This window comes from Gossypium hirsutum, chromosome A03 (genome assembly GCF_007990345.1).
Source record: "Gossypium hirsutum isolate 1008001.06 chromosome A03, Gossypium_hirsutum_v2.1, whole genome shotgun sequence".
In the NCBI taxonomy this organism is placed as follows: domain Eukaryota; kingdom Viridiplantae; phylum Streptophyta; class Magnoliopsida; order Malvales; family Malvaceae; genus Gossypium; species Gossypium hirsutum.
This window is the reverse complement of record NC_053426.1, coordinates 93,780,025-93,804,331: the sequence shown is the minus strand read 5'-3', so window position 1 is coordinate 93,804,331 and position 24,307 is coordinate 93,780,025. Positions and strand designations below refer to the sequence as shown.

Genomic DNA, 24,307 nt, shown 5'->3' with positions numbered 1-24,307 from the left:
TTATAAATAGCGTGTGAATGCCATGGTGTGGTTATTAGGATGCCTAAAATGACATGTTGTGTGTTGATAAACTTAGTATGGGTGTGCAAGTGTTTTTGGCTGGAAAAAGACTTGGTAAATAGCCTAACTATCATTCATACGGATGGCCGCATGGCCTAGCACACGGACGTGTGACACGGCTGTGTGACCTTAAATGAGTGATGACATCATAAGCAGAGAGTTACACGGGTGGATAAATTTTCTTCGTATCTCAAGAGTTTCAAAATTTCTCGGTTTAGTCCCTAACCACCTCCAATGTATGTTTTGGGCCTCGCCCATTAAGGGACTTTAAGATAGAAATTGAAAAGTTTTAAATTTGAACGAAATTTTATGACCTGGAAATGTTTGTATGCATGTGTTTGAGTCCGGTAACGCCTCGTACCCTATTCCGGCGACGGACATGGGTAAGGGGTGTTATAGTTACTAGCAAGTGACGTGTCCCCTTCAATACAAAATTTATGCATTCCACTATTCCTTGGGTATCCCATCGAGGTATTTCACACCGCGTTCATTTCTAGCCTGCAAGTTCTCCAAAATTTTATGGAATAGATGTTGGACGAGCGTGAAACCTGATGTCAAAGAATGATATTTACTACGTACTCATGTTAATAACATGTCGCCACTCAGCATCCTTATGAAATTGGCCCATGTAATTCGACTCGATATAAGGTATACACTACTTATGGTGTGCATGATCCCATAGGCTTCCACGTCGATCAATTGCAGCCTATATTCTAGGTGCCCTATCAATAATGATGTATATACCAAGTTGCGACAAAACATGTTTTCTCAAATTAGTCAAAAAGAAATCTCAAACATTAGCGATTTCGCTTTCAAAAATTACGAAAGTTATTGCCAGAATTTTTTGATTACCATCCTATGCAATAGCTAGCAACAAGTGATGTTCATATCTCTCGTTCATGAATATGCTGTCAATTTGGACTAATGACTTATAGTACCGGAATGCTTCAATGTATGGCTTGAATGCCCCCCCAAAAAAGATGGAATATTATTTTCACTTGGACAATTCGATTTCTATTAGACGCAAGTTCCATTTGTAGATAGATGATGATATCAAGTACGTACTAATTCAGTACCTTGCACTATTATCACAAATCATTATATGATTTATCCCACTTGTTATGCATATTTTCCATGCCCTTCTATATTGTAACCTATGCCTTTTAGTATGACACGGTGTAATTGTATTGACTACGGATATTGACAAGCAAAACCGGTACCAAAATTCTAGAACTCGCTTTCACCATAGGTAAGATAATGTCAGAGATCATGTCAGAATCCAATTTTGAATGATCTTGTGACATACCTACAACAACACAAGTATTTCACCATATGTAAGACAATGTCAGAGATCAAGTTAGAATCCAATTTTAGATGCTCCTATGATGTACCTACAACAACACAAGTACATGAAGTTCTTTTTTTTCTCACAAATGCTATAATTTATCATGGACATCTATTGTCACACACTGTGTATTTGACCTCATATTTTTTGGCTTGGGATTTTATAACATGGAAGTTTACCCTATGCTTTATGTTATAGAGCTTCACTACAGCAAAGAAAGTACCTTTGGAGGAAAACTCCATTTGTAATGACCCATTTTCAGTGAGACCACAAATCCGAGCTAGAAAGAAAATTTATTTTAATATTATGGTATGGTCTATTTATGATAGCAAGGTTGCATGAAAATTTTGATAAGAAAATTTTATTGATTATATGGTTAAATTGATTTAAAAGGGTCAAATTAAAAAATGCATTCCCGGGACTTCGTTCTGGTAAATCAGATTCGTAAATATTTATTATAAATATTTACGAAATTAGTTGTGTGTCTAATTAGGTTTTGCTTAGGTGAATTTGACTTAAATAGAAGTAATTAGGAAAAACGATTAGATTGAAATAAGTGTGAAAGTTTAATTATAGATTAAAGAAAGTAAAAAGGACTAAATAGGTAAAGAGGCCATTATTATAAATTGAGGCGGTTTAACATTGAAAAATCTAAGATATTTTTAATTTAAAATATATATTATATTATATTTAGTTAATTAATAAGTATGTTATTATATTATATTATTATAATATTATATTATATATATATAACAAAAGAAAGAATAGAAATAAGAAAGAAACAGAGAGAATAGAGAGAAAGAAAGAAAAAAGGGAAAGAAAAAAGAAAATTTGGGATTTCAAGGGTTCAAACTTAAATAGGTAAGTCAATTTAATTCATTTTCTTGTAATTTTTGAGTTTTTATGATCCTAGAACAAAATACTATTAGGTATATGTTGAAATTTTGAAAGTTAGTAGATTTTTTAATGTAGTTTATATTGAATTAATGGATGAATTAGAGATTGAATTGATGGAAATTCAAACTAAAATTGGGAAAAGGATTAAATTTTGAAATAAGTTATAAGTTTAATGCAATAAGGACTAAATTGTAAGAAATTTGAAATTAGGGTTTATTAGTGAAAATTTGAGAGTTAAGTTAAGTTATAAGTAGAATTTAAGTAAAAATAAGGTATAGATTGTGATAGAAATAGAAATAATTTTAGTTATGGATTAAATTGAAATGTGTGCTAAGGTAAGAAATGATGATCATACATGTTTATTTTTATTAAATAGTATAGGAAAGTCATTTAATTGTTTTTCTCCAATATATAAATGTTATATGTTTTATATGAAATTGAAAGGAGAATAAAGAAAGGAGAGAACCTAATTGAAGAAAAAGGAAAAGAGAAGGCTAAGGAGTGAAGGAAGACATCATCTCAACATTTTTGTTGTAAGTACTACAAGATTTTTTTTAAATTATTTTTATTTCAATGCTTATATTGTAGTATAGAATTATTTAGAAATAAAAATGTAAAATATATATATTTAAATTTGTAAATAAAAAATTAAATAAAATAAAATAATAGATTATCAAACTATGAAATTTGTAAAAAAAAATATAGATTGAGAATATAAGATGGTATATTGTTTGAACATTAAGTAATAATATTGTGACAAAAGTATATATGTGAAAAAGGTGTGATATTTGTGAATTGTGAAATGTGCACTAAATTGTAATGTTGGAGAAATGAGAAATCTTTTTCGAAATATTTTTGTAAAGTATTTAAATGTATGAAATTTAGTTTTAATGCCCAAGTAGATGGAATTTAGAACTACTAGGATATTAGTGGCATGCCATTAAGGAACCTTAGCGCGCTCTCTGATTATTAGCACGTCAGTGCTCTCTAATTATTAGCACATTGGTGCTCTCTGATTAGCACATCTGTGCTCTCTGTATAGCATTTTAGTGTTCTATGTTCATTAGTGCATAATAATGCACCTCTGTATTTGTTTCGTATATCCTGTGTGTTCTATAAAATCTACTTTGGCCTAAGAATATGAGTTGTGAACAAAAGGGAATCATCAATGTGTTAAGGTAAGTTTTATAACTTACAAAAAGATATATTAAATTTTATTAATATAAAGCATAGCTGAAGAAACTTATATGTATGTAAATATGTATTAATAGAATGAGTTTAAAATATTTTATTAGGATTTATTTACCTATTTATTCTTATAGTGCTTACTAAGCCTTCACCAGCTTAATGCGTTTAATTTTAACGCGTAGGTATAGTTAGACTCGAAGAGGTAGAGTCGGATTAGAAGATCTCTCATCTCATCACATCCTTAAGGGTTCAAAAATAGGTACCATATTTTGAATTAAAATGGCATGTACATAGGCAGTTCAAATGTGTTCCCATGTATTAAGGACTAAAATGTAAACTCTTCAAATTCTATCTATTTTGAGTTACTTGAAGTATTTTGGTATATATATTGAATGAATTAGTGAAACTATAAGTATGTTTGCAAATATGGTTGCTAAGTTAAAATACTATGTACAAATGTTTTAATTAAACAATATCTAGCCATAACTGTTTTGGCACCAAATGTAATAGTCTTATACTGGGTCTGTACGATTGGACCGGGTATAGGATTGTTACACCATTCCAACTTGTAAATCGTCGAAATTCGTAGAACTCTCATGAACCAGTCTTTTATGAGGAAGTTTTGGAAATTCTAATACACCTTCAACATCAAGGTTGACATTAAGCATGTGGGGTAGAGGTGCATATGTCGTAAAATCTAGATAGGTTCTTCTAGCGTTTTTCGAACCCTTACCGTCAGAACCACTCCCTTCTAGTTCAGTAGGAACGACCTCTGGTTCAAAAACTAATGCAATTTTCAAACCACCCGGCCTTTACTCCCAGATTAGATCATTATCGATTTTAGATCCCTCTTTGTTCTTAACTCCCCCTTCATTTTGTTTATTCTCAGCTTCCTCTTCTTTATCAACCTTAGTTAAATATCTAGGGGTTGGATGTCCCTTTGCTGATGTAAATTGTAGGAAGTACATCCTCTATTTTTGTAATCCTTACATTAAAACCAATACTACTTGCAGATTGTCCACTAGTGTAACTTGATGACATACTCACATTAGTGTTTCCAGCATAGAACATTGGTGTCGGGAAGTTGAAATCAAAAGTACTCACAGAATGTCATGCTGGGGTCTCCAAGTTCGGGTTACCAACAAAACTATATTCTCATGGAACTAAAATTTCAATAAGCTTAGTGGAAACACAAAAATCTCAACAGTTACTCGTTCCTATCACATAAATCTGATTCCAATCAACTAATTAAACGACCAAGAATAATTCCCAACCTTCCAATTACTCAAAACTATACAAATTCATGGTTTCAAAATTTCGACATATTATGGTAATTTCACGAAAATTCAATAAAACCTTAGAATTCTTTAATGAAACTTTAAAGAAAGTTTAGAAACCTTCTAATCATATCAAAACAAGTTGAAAAACACTTTGAAACATCATTTTCCTTTTAAATCTCGAAATCCACCATTAATGACTCAATGGCTTTTATTCAAAAAATTCGATTCAATAGGTAAAAACTCTATTTAAAAGACTAGATACCATTTAAAACTAATAAGAAATTAAATCGTTACCTTCGATGGGAGAAAAATGAATGTTTGGTTGGCAATCCAAAAAAAACTCACAAGTTCTACAATGGGAAAATCAATGGTGTTCTTGATGGTTTTTATGGAATTCTATAGAGATTTAACATTTGGAAGTTGATAGGAATAAAAAGAATTGATATTTGAAAGAGAAAATAAGTGAATGATGCTTGGGAATACAAAGGACGGAAAAAACAAAAAGAAGGGGAAAGGTTTCGTGATTTTTCTATAGGTGGGGGAAAGCAATAGACTAATTTTTAAACTTTGGTAGATTGATCGTTATAGTACTCCTAGTTTTCACCCTCTTTTCAAAATAGTCATCTATTCAAAATTAAAGGTCTTTAGAATATCATTTTCAAAAATTGATTTAATCTTCTAAAAGCCATAGACGAAAACATTTTCGGTTTACCATGCTATGAAATTTTCAAGCATACTAGAGCTAAAATCTCTAAATTACCCTCAAAACTACTAGACCCAATTTTTGGGTGTGACAACGTACATGATATACTTCTGACATCACCGCATATAGAGCGATTATGCTTCATTTGATATTACAGAAAACCAGATTTGCATAGACCATTGGAGCTACGAAGAGATGATGAAGTGCATATAGAGTCACAAACAAAGTATGTTTTTTCTGCACTTGATCACAACCCTATGTAGACGAGTTGAAGTTTCCTTGTCTCCTGTCGAACCATTCATGCAATCGACGAGGAACATAATTGGGGACAACATGTACAGATAGTTCATTGAACTCTAAAGAAAGCAAAATTAGGACGTTGAACAGCGAACAAAGCATAGGAAGGATTCCCAAATGCATGGTAAAAGGAAGACTAAAACACAAATGTCACAAACGACATGATTGACGGACATGTCAATTTCTGAATGGAAAATATGTTGGATGTAAGACATGGGCAATATTATGATTCGACTTGTGCAACAAAATGGATGGCCGACACCAACACCACTACTAGACATGTTCGTGAGATTTCCACCGTCGAGCGATGAGGAAGACAATAAGGAGGAGTCGGAGCCTGATTCCAACTAGTTCTAAACAATTTTTAATTTCTTTTTAAAATGGACAGTGTACTTTATTTTTTATTTGGGATGATTTTTATTTATTTGTTTTTATTTTTATTATTTAGATTTTTAGTATTTTATAGTAGGAACCCCAAAATTTTGAAGGCACAATAATGTTGAGCTAAAAATGAAAGGAGTAGTCCCACCAATTGTGTTGCACGAATCACGCCAATCGGGTAACCTATTTCCTTTATATTTTTATTGCACATTAGGAACAATGTGCCAAATAAAGTGTTGGGGTGACTTAGGAAAATTTTTAAAAATTTTCTGTTATTTTCCTTTATTTTTAGTAGCTTTTTAATTTTTAATTTTGTATGTTTTCTATGTGCTTGAGTTTGTAGAAATACAAGTGACTGGTTAGGAGCATGCTCATAGGATTTTCTCAAATAAAATGTAAATTTAGTTTGATATTAATTGATTCTAAATTATTTAATTTTAGACTACTTAGTTCAATTTATTACATTGTGAAAAAATTTAAGGTGTTAAATATACCACATGATAAATAGGCATATAAATAGCTTGCATGTTTAACTGAATTGTAGGTTGTAGAAATTGATAGACTTGGCTAATTTAATCCATGTATAGAATTACCTAGGGACGACTGAGGCATTGTTTGGTAGAATATTTTTCAAGCCAAAATGCTATCTCGTAAATATTTTCCCTAGTACCTATTTTGAACCTTAATCCATTTTCTTGATGAACCACGAATGAAACATTAAGTCTAAAGAATATTCTATTTGACCCTTTATTTTTTGGTCCTTGCACGGATTTAACATCCGGCCATTGATATTGATGGATTAGGTAGATACATCATGGTTGTTTCAAAATAAAAAATAATGAGTGAACTAAGGAATTGTTTGGTATAATGAGTATAAGATTCCTTGAGCTTTTATAAAAATAAGGCAAAATACCAATTGAGAAAATATCGATGAAAATATATATAAAAGCAAAGTGAGTTGGAAAAAAGGTACACTCACATTTGTTCAAAAAAATACGAGCTTGAACGATTGTACTCATGAATACTATATTGACGCCTTAGTAAATGGAGAGATAAGGGATGTGAGGGAAGTGAATATAAGGTGGTGAGCTACATGTACATTTGGGGGAGTGTCGGAGACAATATCACGTGCCAAACTACTTTCGTGCTTAGCCATTTTGTCGAGCCTGTTCTTTGAATTCCAAACCAACCTAAGCCATAGAATATTACAAGCTAAAAAGTCCTATGCGACTTAGGTAGTGCTTATGTGGATGAAATCGTGCCAAGGATTGATATTTTTACCACTTATATTCATTTAAACATAATTGTATATTTGTTTTGATGGAAACCTATACTTAACATTCTTTTATTTTTTTGCTTTGTAATTTATTGAACTAACTCGTCTAATTTTAGAAGTTGTGAGTCTATTGTATATCATGTTAGAGTTGTATTTTTATTTACATTATCTTGTTAATATATTTCTATCCAATTTCTTGTATCAAGTTAGCTCAAGTACATTTTCCTTTCATGCATGTTTATTTTTCGTTTTTAGTTTAGTTTGTTTTCAATTTTTATTTGACTTGTCTTCAAATGTAGTAGTAATTTCGGTCTATTTTCACACTTCAGGAGCTTGTTTCCTAGCCAATTTAGTATTTTATATTATGTTTTCAGTATTTATTAGTTAGGATTAAATATTAGTAAAATAAATGTTTTTTAACACATTTTGTTAGTGTTGTGACCTTTTAGGTCGACACAGGCCTTAGATAGTGCTAATGTGTTGAATTGTGTGTAGTGTAACGACCCGATTTTGGGCCTAGTCGGAACAATAGTTTCGGGACCACAAACCTGACTAGGAAAAATTTATTTTTATTATATTTTTATGGCCTACAGTTTCACGGAATGATTTCATGAAAATCTCGTTCGAAAATTTCGATGTTCGAGTACTCAAATTAGTAAAAAGGACTAAATCGTAAAAAGTTTAAAACTTGAGTTCTAGAAGCTAGCGGTATTAAATAGCTGTATAATTTTTTAGTAGAAGTCCTTATGTGACAATTAGCCCATTAATAAGTTAGTGGAAGATATTTGTTTGGTATTTTTGAATTTTTTTGAAAAGAAAAGGGCAAATTGGTAATTAAGTTAATAAAGGCATAATAAGACAAAATTTTAAAAGCTATCATCTTTTTTTTCTTTCTTCTTCAACCGTTTATGAAGAAAATGGGCAGCCATGGATGAGCAAACATTCGGCCAAGCTTCTATGGCTCACCTAGGTATAGTTTTTGTCCCGTTTTTAATTATTTCTACGTTTTTGGAGTCGTGGTAACTTAATTTAGCTATCTGGTACCTTCGTTTTCAAAACTGTTAAAGTTTTTAAATTTTTCCATTGATGAATATATGTGTATTTTGGTGCTTGATGATGGAAAATGCATCCTTGTTGTTAAATAAATGACTTTTACTAAGTGATTTTCGATGAAAACGTCCGAAACAACCATTTTGTAAAAGTTGTTAAAATGGTATAAAAGTGTGTTTTGATGAAAATTTTAGTTTACTATAGTTATGAAAATGATTCGGATGGGCTTAAAGTACAAATAAATTGAATGCATTTCATTTTATGAGCCTAAAGGCAAAAGTGTAATTATGACAAAGTTTAGGGGCAAAAATATAATTTTTCTAAAATATGATTTTTGGATCGCATTGAATAATGTGACTAATAATTAGACTAAATGTGATATTTTAGATTAAGAAAAATAAGATTCGGACTTAGAATGAGGGAAATCAAAGAATATGACGGTTATGTCCAATTGCCGATTTTGTGTCAAGGTAAGTTCGTGTGATTATAATAATGCAACGTTATAATTGAATATTAAATGCTTTGTTGTTATTATTATATAAATTGTATGATTGATTATACGGATATTCTTGATGAAGATTCGACAAGTAAGTACATAAGCAAAAAATGTGATGTTGTAGCATATTTTAATGCTTTGATAATATGTGCATTTAAATGTTTTATTACTATCATGAAAGTATGAAATGTATGATGGAAGAATAAATGACATTATGAGCAAGTGTGACGACATTGAGCTAGACAAGAAATCCCATTTGAACCTCAGGAATAGTATAGGATACACGAGATATGTCATGAGAAATAATGTGGTCTGAACTCATGAGTTGTGTCTGAGTTCATGAGATAAGTGATACATGTAATGTGGGTCCGAGTACAGACTTTGTGTATAAACCCGTGAGTAACTCGCTGAGAGAGCATATCATGTTAATGCTTTGGGGTTCGGGTACTGACTTTGTGTATAAACCTGTAAGCAGCTCAATGAGCGGGTATTACATGATAATGCTTTAGGGTCCGGGTGCTGACTTTGTGTATAGACCCGTGAGTAGCTCAAATGCGGGCATTACAAAATATATGGTAGCTTTAGCTACATACGTTACGCTCTATGAGTTGGTTCTAGCTGCGTATATGACACTATGTGCAAGTTTCTGTGTATCCATTAATATTCCAAGTGTTCAAGGGGTAATTCAAGGAAGGATTTGATGATGGTCCCAATGAGGTATGTCATTGAAGAGAACGAACTTAAGTTATGTTACGAATGAGTACAGGTATGTACAGAAACTCAATGAATATGAAATCCATGAATGATAAGTCCATGAGTATTGTGAAATGATGTTGTATTAATTTGGTGGACTATGACATATGTTTATAAATGCATAGATTTCTAATTTAAAAGAAATGAATGTGTGATGAACTTAGTTATCATCATTTTTATACTAAAACTGTTTTGGACAGTAGCTGTAGTCCAACTTTGAAAATTCACCAAAAATTTTGGAAATTGAACTTGAGCCTGAATAAAATATGAAATTAAAGATTATTGAGCCTAGTTTCACATAGAAGAAACAGTGTAAGAAAAAGAATATCAGATTATGAGATATTTCAATTTTCGTGAGACAGAGTCAGAATGTTTTTGACATCCCCTGTTCTGATTTGGGAAAATCATAAAAAATTTTACAAAAATAATTATGGGTTATACTTTATATTCTTATAATCCTTAATGAGTCTAGTTTAACAAGAAACAAATGGGAACATCATATGGATCCTGTATGAGGAGTTAATTAATTTTTAGTGAAGAAGGGTCGGAACTGTCAAACAGAAAAATAGGGGTGATTTTGAAGAATAAACTGTACTAATTGGCTAAACCAAAAATTATGAAAATTTTATGGTATGGAGATATGTGAGTCTAGTTTTAGGAAAAATTTTCAGAACTTAATTTTGAGTTCTTTATCTTAAGATATAAATAATTTAGTGACTGCGACTCAAGTAGACAGCTTAATTGGAATTTGAGCAAATAGTGGAATAATTTGCAAATATGATTGTGATACCTTGAGAACATGTTATAAGAATTTGGAAAAAGCATGTAAATAAATTGCTTATTGTTTTCATATGAACTTACTAGGCTTTAAGCTTACTCCCCTTCCTTTCCATCTTTTATAGGTTATTTAGCTATCTCAGGTTGGAATTGCCGGAGATGCTGTCACACTATCAAGCTACCATCTGGGGTATAAGTATTCAAGTACTTTAGTTTATGGCATGTATAGGAATTATGTCTTATGTTATATTAGTCATTACTATTAGGGCCAAGTGTATTGGCCTATAATGAGTTGTGATTTAATTTGAATATGCATAGCCATAAATGATGGCTTATGATAATCATATGCTTAATCATATATAAATGACATGTTATTGCATGAATGTGGTTAGTTTAAATTGCATTTATATGATTGATAATGTACCATGTGATGTGATATGAAATTGTGCAAGTAAGGGTGACAAAATGGCTTGGAAAATAGCCTTGCAATCATCCACACAGGTAGACCCACGGGCATGTGTCTAGGCCGTGTGTGACGCACAGTCTGCCCCCACGAGTGTGTGTCTTGGCCGTGTACCCCTAAATGAATGATGACGTCATAAACAGAGAGTTACACGGGCTGAGGACACGGGTGTGTCCCAAGCCACACGGGCGTGTGTAACCACACGGCCTACTTCACTCGGGCGTGTGACTCTTTAAAAATGGAAAATTTCTTAAGTGTTGTAAAATTTCTAAAAATTCTCGGTTTAGTCCCGAATCATCTCCGATGTATGTTTTGGGCCTCGTAGGCCCATATAAGATATAATATGCATGTGTATGAATGGTTTTAAATTAAATGAAATTTTATGGCTCAATTTTGCATGAATGTTTATGTTTAAGTCCGGTAATGCCTTGAACCCTGTCCCGACATCGAATGCGGGTAAGGGGTGTTACATGTAGGATAATGAATCATAGTCCCAATTGACGTGGGAGCAAGGCACGAGTGATGCACCAGATTTTTCAAGCTGTCAAAGCATGGAACGAACCATAAAAGGCACAAAAGGCTTGTCGTGTCGCACCATAGGCATTGCATGGCACGACACAGGGCCGACGTGGTGCCCAAGTCTTCCAGGGCTATTGTCGTTCCCACAATCAAATTTATACGAAGACCTAAGATATAAAAAGACCAAATTCGGGCTGCCAACAACCCTATAAATAAGACCTTAAGGGTTCGATGCAACTAAGTTGTCTTAGATGCCTTCAAAACCATCGTAGTTTAGGATTAAGATTATATTGAGTTTTCTTTTAGTTTTTCATAAACTCTTTTTTCTTTCATCTTGGAATCGATTTCGATCTAAGAGTTCTTTTATAATATTGAAGAATTTTAGTTATTTACCTTTGCAAGTGATTACATTTGTTATTCTGATACTCCGTTCTTCAATCGACAGCAAATCCATGATTATTCTAATATTTTTTCTCTTTCGATTTAATCATGTACTTTACATGTTTCATGCAATTGAGATTAACATTATCATAACATGAGTGGCTAAATCCCTTAAGGGAGATTAACGAGTGGATGGGGATATTATTAACGGAGGATTTAAGGTTTCCTGAGAGGATTAGTTGGTATAGATTATGCATTCTTAAACCCTAGGCTTGACAAACCTAGAAAGTAATAATAGGTTAAATGAGATCAGGAGATAAGTTTGGTCAAGTAAAATGTAGTTTATCTTGATTGAGAAAATGAGGTCAGGAGATAAACGAGTATCAACCAATCGATTAATCAGTTAGAGGCCGTGAGGTAATAATTGGTTAATCGATTGATAATCCACCCTAAAACCCTAATTTGAAGTTAATTACAAACCTTAAAATGAGTTAATCTTCCTGATTGGTTTAATTTGTTTAGTCATTTCTTGTTGTTTATTTATTTTAGTTATTATTTCTTTTATTAATCCATTTTATGATCTGTCGTAATATATTATTTAACTATTACTATTTAGACTTATTATTGTAAAGAGATTTTTTATAGATTTATTCCATCCTCCCTTGGGTACGATCCACGGAGTACTTCTTGTCTTCTGTTGTACACATATAGTGTATTACAATTTGACTTATATACTTGCTAACACCATGAATTTAATTTCTTATTTTTTTGGTGTAATATTTTTATCATAAACAATAACACGTTTATAGGCAGTCACCGTGATTCTCGGGGGTAGGGTTAAGGTTGGGTTGTGATTTTAAGAAACGCGCCATGAGGATGTGTTTAGCTGGGATAAAAACACATCCAATAGGTGGCGTTTTTCTATTGGCTCTCCAAAAATGACCTATTTCCCTAAAATTTGGGAAAAGCAACCTAAAATCCTAATCTTCGGTTACATTTGATATATTTTTCTAATTCTACTATCATTTTATGATATGAAATAATAACATGTAATTATTTTTATTATATATGTGATGCCCATATTTTTCCAAGAATCTCCTACTTAGACCACAGATATATACATAATATTTACTCTATAATTACATGTCATTATAAAACTTTATGAGCTTAAAACTTTATTATTATATCTTAAAAGTATTTCAAACAATCTCGTTCATTAATTATGTTGACATAGAACTAATGTCACTTTTGTTACATATATTGTAACTAAATTTATCCTTGATCACGCATATTAATAAAAACAAATGTCATAGATTAAGTATGAATATGTAGCATGGAAATTACTTGCAATTTGATCTAAACACTTTTATTTTCAACTGGTGCTCCTTAAACCTTAGTGAGATCAAACCTTACCAAAATCAAAGTGTGAAAAATCAAATAAACCTTATTTCTATAGAAAATAACCTTAATATCCATAAACTAAAATAACTTAAATGTGTTTATAATGGAAAAGCATTTAAAATTACAAACTCCCACTAAATTGAATATCCTGAAATGACATTATACCCATAAGAGCAGTGTGCTCATAAAAAACCTTGGGTGGTAGTACTTTAGTAAGTGGATCCATAATCATAAAGTTCGTCTCAAGATGCTATAGACACCAAACCACTCTAAACTCTTACTTTAACAACCATGAGTTTAAATTCTATGTGTTTTGACTTTGATTTGCTCTTGCTGTTATTGGAATAAATTATTGCAACTTATTATCATAATTTGCACCCTAGTGACAAAAATTTGCATTCATATTCCATTAAAATGGAAGTTTGTATACTGACAATCTCTAACTTATCAGACCTCTAATATATGAGCATATAATGTTTTGATTTCTGAAGATAATGCATGAACCATTTGGTTACTTTCCAATGATCTATACTCAAATTGCTCAAATATTTACACAACATCCAACAATGAATGCAATATCCAAACGTGTACAAACCTTAACATACATTATACTTCCATTGCTGAAATGTAGGAAGTCTTATGCATTTCTATAATCTCAAAATCATTCTTGGGGCATTGATTAAGACTATGCTTAATCCCACTGAACTTCTAATCTATACAATCACTAACCAAAACCATCTCAAAACCAAATGAGATAAATACTTGGTAAATATTGTAATACCATTGATAAGAGATCTACTTAAACCCATAAATGAATATCTCAAACCATTGACTTTGCATCATAAAAAACAAAGTTTTCTGGTTGTGCCATATAAATCATCTTACCAATGTTGCCATTGAGAAACACAATCTTTACATCTATTTAATGTAGCTCAAGGTCAAAATATGCCACTAAAGCCATTATAACTCTTTCTCTAGTATACCTCCTTAATGTCATTAATTCTTGAGGTTGTAGAGTTCGTTACTTAATTAAAAGGGTCAACGACATTGTCTTGATCTAAAGTTGCTACTTGAATAATGTCAAGTATAACAAACTATCATTGATCTTTATCAATTGAAATTAAAAGAATGTGTTGAGAAATATCAACATATTCTTCTTCAAAGACAATGTCTCAAATTCCTTCTCCCATCGAAAAACTCAACATCCTCATAGAGCGAGCATTATTCGTCTTAAAAGTAGGCTTAATAATAAGATCATAAAAATCTTTTGTAACCCTTAGATCTTTTAAGGTATCCAAAAAATCAAAAGGATTAGGAATATCATCAGACACAAGTCTCTTAATTCTCATTTTGGAGATAAAACCTAATCTCTTGTGTCACAACGAAGTCGAAATCTTAGTGGTTAATTTGTATCTCTTACCTATTACGGTAGTATGCAAGAATTAATCAGTGGTATCAAAGTATCAATTTAGATTATCCTCAAGAAGTAAGATCTTGAAAGTCATCCCTATGTGCATGTTACGTAAAATTTGGCTTAGTCCCTTTAATTGTTATTAAGTTATATTGTGTTGTATAGTTAGGTTCCTACTGATGGATAGTTATGTAAAGTATAAGATGAGGAGGAGAATCCACAAACTGCTAAAATGAGTACAAAATATGAAAAAATCGCAAGGATCAGAGGGTAAGCAACAAAGATAAATAAATCTGCAAAATAAGATAAGTTTCAACTAGTTTTGATTCAATCATGGAAAATGAGACATATACAATTACAACAAGAAAATTAATTCACTCCCTCAGTTGAGTGGTCAACGGCAGCAACATTATCTAAATCCTTTTCTCTCTCTTGACTGATTTATTCGATAGAAGCAGGACTGGTCACCTCAGGTTCTTTGGGAAGGAAGAAATTATCGAACCCTTTTTATAAAAGCTCATTTTTCAGTGGTGACGGAATAATGGTTTCAAGACCACAAATTTCCATTGTGTCAACTCGTAAATATTATTTATAGAATATTTTACGAATTCATTAGAGTTGTATTAAAATTTGGTTAAGAAATCTTGAAGTTTACATAGTTTATTAAGTGAAAAGTAGTAAATTGTAAAAAGGGTAAAAATTGAGTTCTATTAGTTAAAGGGATCCAATAGCTTTAAAATCTTAAACTAAAGGACTTGAATGGTAAATATACCATTTAAAGAGTTAGTGGATGTGCATAGGCATGGTTTTATTAAAATTTATTGATTAGTGATAAGGGTAAAGTGGTAATTTAACAATTAAAAATAAAATTAAGAAAAGATGAAAACAAAGTTATCATCTTCATGCTTTGTCATTTGAGAATCAAAATTCACCATTGAAGAGGAAAAAAGCTTCGATTTTGATTTCTTCTTGCATGGTATGTGCATTTGATCCCATTTTGAATGATTTTCTTGTTTTTGATATCGTTGTAACTAGGTCCAGCTAGCCCGTATTTTCGCTTTTGAATCTTTTAAAAATTTTAAAAGTTTCTATTGATGAATCTTGAATGTTTTTTATGATAGCTATGTGTTTGAAGCTTTGATTTTGGTATTTGGTTGTCTTGTGAAGTGATTTTTGTTAGATTTTGATTTAAGGATTGAATTGTTAAAATGTCAAATTTCAAGGTTTGATAGTAAATTTTATGTATAATATGGACTGTTAAAGGGCCTAGTATATTCGGCTATAATTTTATTCTTAGAAAGTGGTTAATTTGATGATTTTCGAGTTAGAGGACTAAATTGCAAAAGTTGGAAAAGTTTATGGAAAATGTGTAATTAATGAAAAGTTAAGGGTCATATGCATTGAATGGAATGTGAAATGTGTATGAGATTAATGTATTGTGTTTAATTATTATATAGATCAAGATTTGAATTAAAGAGACAATAACCGTAGAAAAGGGAAAATAGCAAAATAGTCCCTGCGTATTGACCGGAATTAAATCGTAGGTAAGTTCACAGTATTTCAATACGTAAATAAAATTATTTTTGTATCTTATATTGTTGTTCTTTATTTAAAATGTTTATATATAACTATTGTATGAATGCACATTTATGCCCCTATTTGTACTTCGATACCTCTGAATGCACATACGTGCCCCTGTTTGTACTTCGGTACCCCTAAATGCACATATGAGCTCCTGTTTGTACTTTGGTACCCCTGAATACACATACGTGCCCTTGTTTGTACTTTGTTACCCCTGAATACACATACATGCTCTTGTTTGTACTTCGGTACCCTTGAATGCACATACGTGCCCCTCTTTGTACTTCGGTAACCCTGAACAGTTATACATGCCTTGTTTATATTTTGGTAACCCTAAATCAAATAGTATATGAATTGTGTTTAATTATATTTATATTAAATGTTATACTATGTATTTACTAAGTTATGTAAGCTTATCGGTTCTTGTGGACTATTTTGTATATAATCGTTGCTGACGTTTTGGAAGGATCAATCAACTGGATCACACTATCTATCTAAGTTGGTAGTTTTTGTATCTCCTAGGGTAATGGCATGTATATATAGATATATATGTGGTTTTGAAATGTATATGATGTTTTGTAACGGTGTCTTGGTAGGTTCATGCTTTGAAGATTATGTTTGGTTTAGTGTGCTTTAATGTTTCACCAAGTATTGTCATTTTGGGCACTTTCAAATGCTTGTATATAAGGTTCCTTTTTGGTATTTTATGATGAATTGAAAATGGTTATTTATGATAAGTTTGGTAAGTGTTTGAACTAGATTTTATATATAAACTAAGGTAATGTTGGCTTGTTTTAGTATGTAATGTTTTGATATATTTGTGGTGCCTTTGAATGATAAATTGGTTAGATGAACTACGATGTTTGAAATGACATGATTATGTGTATTTAATGATGCTTAGGTCCTTTGAAAGTGTGCATAAATGGATGGGTTAGTTATTCATGATTTGGTTATGAAATGGCTTGATTTTAGGTTACACAGCCTAGCATATGGCCTGGCACACAGGCGTGTGGGGCATCTTAGTGAGTTACAGAGGTGAGGACATGGGCTGAGACACGACCGCATGTCCCTTGTTTGAAAGTTACACAGCCTGGGGTGATGTCACATAGTCGTGTGACCCCTATTTTCCATCTTTTGCAACTTTTTCTTAAAACCTCAGATTTGTTTCAAATCAGTCTTGAATTGTGTCTAAACTATTTTTAAGGCCTCGAAGGCTGAATTTAAGGACGAAATGCCTATGATTAATATATTTTAAATGTCATGTAATTATTTTAATGTCATATGCATAAATGATTCCTGATTGTTTGGTAATGCTTCGTAACCCTAATCCGGCGGCGAAGACGGGTTAGGGGTGTTACATTTTCCATTTCTATTGAAACTCTTCCCACTCTTCACCAGAAGGACAGAGCACATCGAAACCCAAATCAGCATTGGTGAGCTTATGCATGCAATTAGAGTTCACTTGCTTCACATTAAAAGTTCCCATCGCTACTTGGGTATGCAACATGAGATATGACCTCAGCTTGGGCAGGTAATCCCTTATACTAGTTGTGGTTTCTTCTTTGTATTTCTGTAAGGCTTCGTGGCTCTCTTTTCATAACTACTCCGTATCAACCTGATATTGCTCCTCCAAGGTTTGGTTTTTAATCTCTAATTAGAGGATCCTCTCCTTTAACTCATTCTCTCTGGTCTCCAAAGGCTTTTATTTGGTCTCCCAAGTGGAGATAGAATTAGTAAGTTCCTGGTTTTACTGGATAACTACCTCATGTAATTGACGAAGTTGGATATGTGTTTGATCGCTGGAGTGTATGATTTTCTCAAACTTAGCCTATTTGGCTTCATTTACGCTACATAATTTTTGAAGGGCCTAGCCAAGGAGTCCGTACTCCTCCACCATCATTTGAAAGGAGCCTACTAATTCTACCAAGGAAGGCTGGCAGGCACTTATAGCTGAAGAGGAAGGGAAGGTATGTTCTTTCAGCTCCAGAGGCAGGTCTTCCTCCTACTTTTACCTGACCTTATGAAAGGAGATATGATATTGACTGGTGCTGACGTACTCTCTCCATGGGAAGAAAGTGGATACCTCGCCAAAACGAGAAGTGAAGTGTAGAGAACTAACGAGAAAAGAGCGTGGAATGGTGTAAATAGTGCCAAAACTGGGTTCCACGGGAGGAGGTTCTGCAAATTGAGTGGGCAAGTCCACAAGAGTGGCGAATTTTGTTTGTACCTTAGGAATAGAAGGGATAGTGGATGGATAGCTTCCCTCTCAGGAATGATCGATTCTTTGCCTCATCTGCTATGGACAAGCCTTCTACCACTGCTGTCTTCAGTACTCTGTGTTCCCTCCTCCACTTTTGGCCTCTTGCGACCACTGCTACTAGCTCGTGCCCTTCGGGCTGCAACTTCTTCATTCTCTCGCACATTGTCTACTAAAGCTTCCACATCCATGTTGTTGTGCTGAGAAGATCGAGATTAACCAAAAGAATTAGAATAGCCTGCAGCAGTAAGAGAAGTATTTGCACCACTGGGAACAAGAGCCCTACCTGTTGACTCACCTCATTCAACTGATAACGAAGAGGACCAATGACGAGGACATAGCTTGCAAACTATGTAGAACAAGCTAATGAGCTCCTTTCTTTTCCCTACTAATACCCAAGCTAAGTCATATATGTGTTGGAAACTGTGTAGAATAAGTTAAGCTTGCAAAACATTCCAGCCGAGGCCCTTTAGGTGATGACCTTCAGCTGATATATGTGTTGGAAAATGCCGATAAAGGGTGGCTCCCCTAGAATGCAGCAACCTATAAAAATTGCCACCAGTATCGACAACAATAAGCATATGAGTTTTCCTGATGCAACCCCATAGTCGTTCAGCACCACACAAAAGAAGGAATGTAGAGGAAGAATGAACCTATCGTTAGAGTGGTTCAAACGGTACTCCCCTTTAATGATTTCAAAATCATAGGCAAAATTAGGTAGACTAATTCCCCTAGTTGTCAAATGTCTTACTATCTCCTCTTTAGTAGTCGTGCATTTGTAAACAAGAGTTTTTACCGGCGTACTGGCTTAACGATTGCGTGGTTCATCACCACCTTCAACAATAGGACCACCCAGATAGCCTCTCTGGTTTTGGCCATCGAAACCTTTAATCCTACCCCCTAAGCCTACACTGATTCTAGCCATTTGAAGTAGAAGGAAAAGCAAAGGATGCTAAAGTGGAAGGATTACCTTTAGAATGGACTGTGTTATGAGAATGAAGGAAGTAATGCTTTGGTGATGAGAAATGGAATAACAAAAGAAGAAGTCGAACCAATAGAAAAAAGATTAGGGCTTAGAAAAAACTCAAGAGACAAGAAAAACTAGGGGAAAACAAACTGAGAAAGTAATGATTTCCTCTTCTTTACAATTGATTATATAAGGTAATTGTCCTCTAGAAGTTTCAAGTTTAACATTTTTGTTCTTTATAAACCTCTTTTCAATTTCTGCCATAAGTTCTTTATCCTTATTAATCTTATCGAATATAGTGCCCCTAAATGTTTCGATGAATGCAATGATGATGGTCGGTATAATAGTAGTTGAATAAATTCAAAACAAGCTCACTTAATATTACAAATTTAAACCAAAATAATTTGAATAAAGGTAAACTTCATCTCAAGATACCAGTCACTCCATTAATACTTTATCTTTGGATGAAATATTAAATTGTAAGTTATATCTTGACGTAGTAATCAAACATTAACAATAAGTTTTCTTTTGGGCTGATTTTTTAATCACATATAAAATCAAATAATCGTCACATGTTTATTACCACAGTTGAACATGTAATTTTGTCAAATATTAACCGTCCTTGGGTCAATCAATATTACATAAGTTATATGCGCACGATATTCTATATAGTAGAATAAAATAATTTTCACAACATAAGTCACTTTGACGACTTATTTTTTCAATTTAAGTTATTTTAATATATATATATAAACATACCAATATTTAAATTTAAAATTCTCATAATAGTCAAAGGTCAAAACTAATTTTTTTTATTGCACTAAAGTTTCCAAAATAAGATTATCTAAATGACACAATTAAAAACCGAAAACTTTAATCTTTGAATAACTTTTTTAATACTTAAACAAGCAACCATCAAAATTTTACAATTAAAATTCAAAACTAAAATTTTTAAAACTAAACTAAAAATAAAATTCTTTAAACACAAATCATCGTCAATATGATTTTGCAGCAAATCACCAAAAAATTGAATATATATATATAAATATTCATATAAAAAGTAACAACTTTAACGAATACCCATATCAAATCAATTTAAAAAAAAACTCATAATTGAATCCATAAAAATTACCAATAAATTCTTTTTCTGAAATAATCGATTGATGTTATTAAAAAAAAATGAAGAAACGAACAGGCCACAAATGGGCCACCAAACAGTGCACCCTTAAAAAAAAGAAAAACAAAACAAATCCTAATTCGAAACGAAGCAGAAACCCTAAAAGAAACAAAACCAGCCTCTGTTCGTCTCCCTCAAACCATTCAATCGCCATTTTCGCATCAGTAGCAGAGGTAAGTGCTTCTCACCCTTCACAGGGAAATAACCATCAGAATATCCAAGCCCTCTGCTTAAAACTGAGTTCTTCGGAACCAAACCCACGAATTTTCGGTCTCAGCCCTTGCCTTTCAAAATCATTCATTTCCAATCCCAATCCTATCTTTATTAACAATATCTTCAACTGAAGCCGGAGCCTCCTCCATCCAGTATTCCAGCCGTTCATGACTTCTTCCTTCCTTTGCAAGTGCATGTGCAGTGGTATTTGGCCGATCAAGGTACAAATCGAAACTTTATTTTTGTGAAATTTGCACATTTGCTCTTAACTGCTTTAATCACATTGCTAATACAAGATCTATCTTCCCCTGTAGTTGTTACCCCTTTATCTACCATCAACGCATCACGTTCCACACAGATTTCCCGAAAGCCTAACTCTTCCCCGAAGGTGACAACATGCAAGCACGCCCAAGCTTCTGCCATTTCTGGTGTCTAGATATTTGTACTCGGTAAATGCATGCAACCATAATTAATCCATCTTTATTTCTTGCAATTATACCTGCCTTGGAAGTGTTAAGATCTTGTTGAAACGAGGCATCGAAATTGATTTTAACCATATCTACATCAGGTGGTTCCCATTTAACAGTGCACTGTTTTTGGCATGAGGGATTTAAATTACAGGGCCGTGTTTTCGATTTTCGATCGCGTTGCGAATGCTATTGTGGTTACTGCAATATCAGGTTAACTTATGTAAAACATAATAATTATAATTATAATTATAAAAATTTACTTTTAATAATTTTTAGAGTATTTTTTAATACTTATAGATTTTTATTAATATGATATGAGAATACAACTTTTATAATCATTAATTATTCTTATATTTATTTACGAATTTTCTAAAAATTGATATATTAACTAATAACAAAATAAAAAAATAAGAAATATTAAGCATTTATCATTTTTAATAAATTTAAAAGTTTTTATAGATAAAATAATTGAAAATTCATCCTTGAGAGATGCCTTTAATATTTCTTGGCAGTTTTGAAGATGGTGAAGAGATAAACATTTTATCTGCAAAAAGAAAAAAGGAATAGATAAATGTACAGATTCTTATTAATTATTTCTATTTCTTACCACTTATTCTCACTCTAATTCTACTTTCATATATAGTTTAACATGTTTCGATTGCTAATTATCTTTTCATAAAATATACTCCATTCATTTATCTAAAGATATATTTTAAATGTTTTAATATCATCAAAATTAAGAACATTAACCAAAGTTTTTTTTTAAAAAAAAACATACCTTACAAATAATGATAGTGGTACGATTTAGTTTTCACCAATTAGTGGAATGATAAGGAGGATCAGATTTTTCAACTTCACTTTGAGAGCGTTCTTCACTTGATTCTCTTGCCCTTTATCTAAAAATAAATCTAATACTTTGGTTTTCATATAATTGATATGGAGGATATATTTGAAGAGGAGGATACATGAGAGGTGGAGGTGGGTGATACATTGGTGGTAAATGATGCATTTGAGGTTGGTATGACACACCATAATTACGAAATGGTGGATAATAACCATATGGATGTGGATAACCATGTGAAGGTTGAAAATATAAATGTTGTTCTGGTGGATAAAAACCTTGAGTGCTAGTAGATGAATCACTATACTCAAGGTTATTAGAACTTGATCTCCTACCAGATGAAGAGCCTACAAAAGCATACTTCTTGCATGTTCCTTTTGATGGAGCTCTAGGTTCACTTTTATCTCTCCTAAGTTTAGGAAACATATTTCGATCAAACTCTAATCTATCACAGAAATGTCCACTAGTGGTACCAACCCCATATTCTTCTCTATACTGACTAGAAGACCTAATTTCACCTCTATCAACACTATGTCCATCATCCTCATCAATTGGACTTAAACCACCACCATCGGGTCCATCGCCACTCTAACTTGGCGTTGAACTAGAACTTGAATAAGACAAATTTTGTTGTTGAGATTGATTAACATCCATTTCTTCATCAAAGGTATCCATAGGCAACACACTGGTATTTTCACCATCTAACAATAGATTCTCTTTCTCATGAAGCCATTCTTATAGTAGATCAACATCTTCAAAGATATGATCAAGGCTGATAGGATTAAAACTAGCGTTTATATCATCAATACTCATTCTTTTTTGTTGTCTTATCTGAAGCCTCATATTATAATAGGTAAACACTAGTTTCTCAAGTATGTAGAAGTTGTTTGACTAAGCAAATTAATTGCTAATTTTTGTAATTCGAGAACACATATCTCGTATATTATCCACCACTCAGCTGTAGAATATTATTTAAATTTCAAAATAACTTCAAATGTACAATATAATTAAATAATATAAATTAAATTAAATAATTTAATTAACTGTTTACCCGGATTCATTTGCTTCCAAGCTCTTTATGCTTATGGAGTACCGAATGTCTCATGTTTATCTCTAAATAGTAACAACTGTATAAATAAAAGATAGAGTAAAAAATAATAATTCTATTTCAAATTATGTAACTAAGTTACAAATTATAATAATTAAATTTAACCTGATTAACCATTCTGACTTGAGGATCAAGAGAAGGTTCTAATCTTTCAATTACTGATCGTGTACTTTCTAATGTTTTTATTAGTACATTCTTAGAATGCTCCACCCCAACTTGAAATTGAGGATCGAGAAAATAACCTAAGCATAATTTATAAGAATATCATCAAATAATAATAATCTAAAGCTTAAAATAATAAAATATAAAAATAGTTCTTAATTATATGAAACATTTTATCTTATCAGCTGAATACAAGTCGGAATTCATAAATTTACATCTATTGTCAATAATCTTTTCGTACTCAGTGAAATAATGACAATCTTGTTGAATTGCTCATTTAGCTTTATCAACAGCCTCATAAATAAAGCCCATTATTGGTTTTTCATCGCCATCCACAAGTCTAAATACTATTACTAGGAGCTCGTAAACTTTTATGAGGTCATTGGCTTTTTTCCAAAAAACTTTTCCCAAAACAATTTTTTTGGCTTCATAAGTAGACCTAATCATGGCCCAAACCACCCGACCTGACCCGAAGGTCAGCCCGAAATATGGGAAGGTTTGGGCAAAAATATAGGCTCGAAAAATGGGCTTGGACAAAAAAATAAGGCCCATTTAAAAAATGGGCCAAGCCTCGGGGAAGGCATTTTTGGACCGAGCCTGGCTCGGCCCGCCCTGGCTTGGCCCGAATCCACTAAAGGATAAAAAAATCTATTTTTTTAAAATATTATTTTCTTGTTGTTTGCTCTCTATTTTGCTACAATTTTACTATTATATTGCTATTGTTTGGATATTGTATAAAACTTATTTTATTGTTAATTTTGTTATTATTTTAAAGACATTTGTTAATTTTGTTATTATTTTAGAGACATTTGTTTGTTAAGTTGCATCTATCTTAGTGTTATTTAAGTATACA

At 32.3% G+C, this 24,307-nt stretch overlaps 2 long non-coding RNA genes across 2 annotated transcripts; both read left to right on the top strand.

Moving 5' to 3' along the window:
* The first annotated feature begins 8,314 nt into the window (after positions 1–8,314).
* On the top strand, positions 8,315–10,882 carry LOC107888072 (uncharacterized). The gene is made up of 2 exons (XR_001681268.2): positions 8,315–8,397; positions 10,629–10,882. It is a non-coding gene; the product is annotated as an uncharacterized lncRNA (long non-coding RNA).
* Positions 10,883–20,567: 9,685 nt separating this feature from the next.
* Positions 20,568–21,510, top strand: LOC107888073 (uncharacterized). The gene is made up of 2 exons (XR_001681269.2): positions 20,568–21,094; positions 21,188–21,510. It is a non-coding gene; the product is annotated as an uncharacterized lncRNA (long non-coding RNA).
* The last annotated feature ends 2,797 nt before the right edge of the window (positions 21,511–24,307 follow it).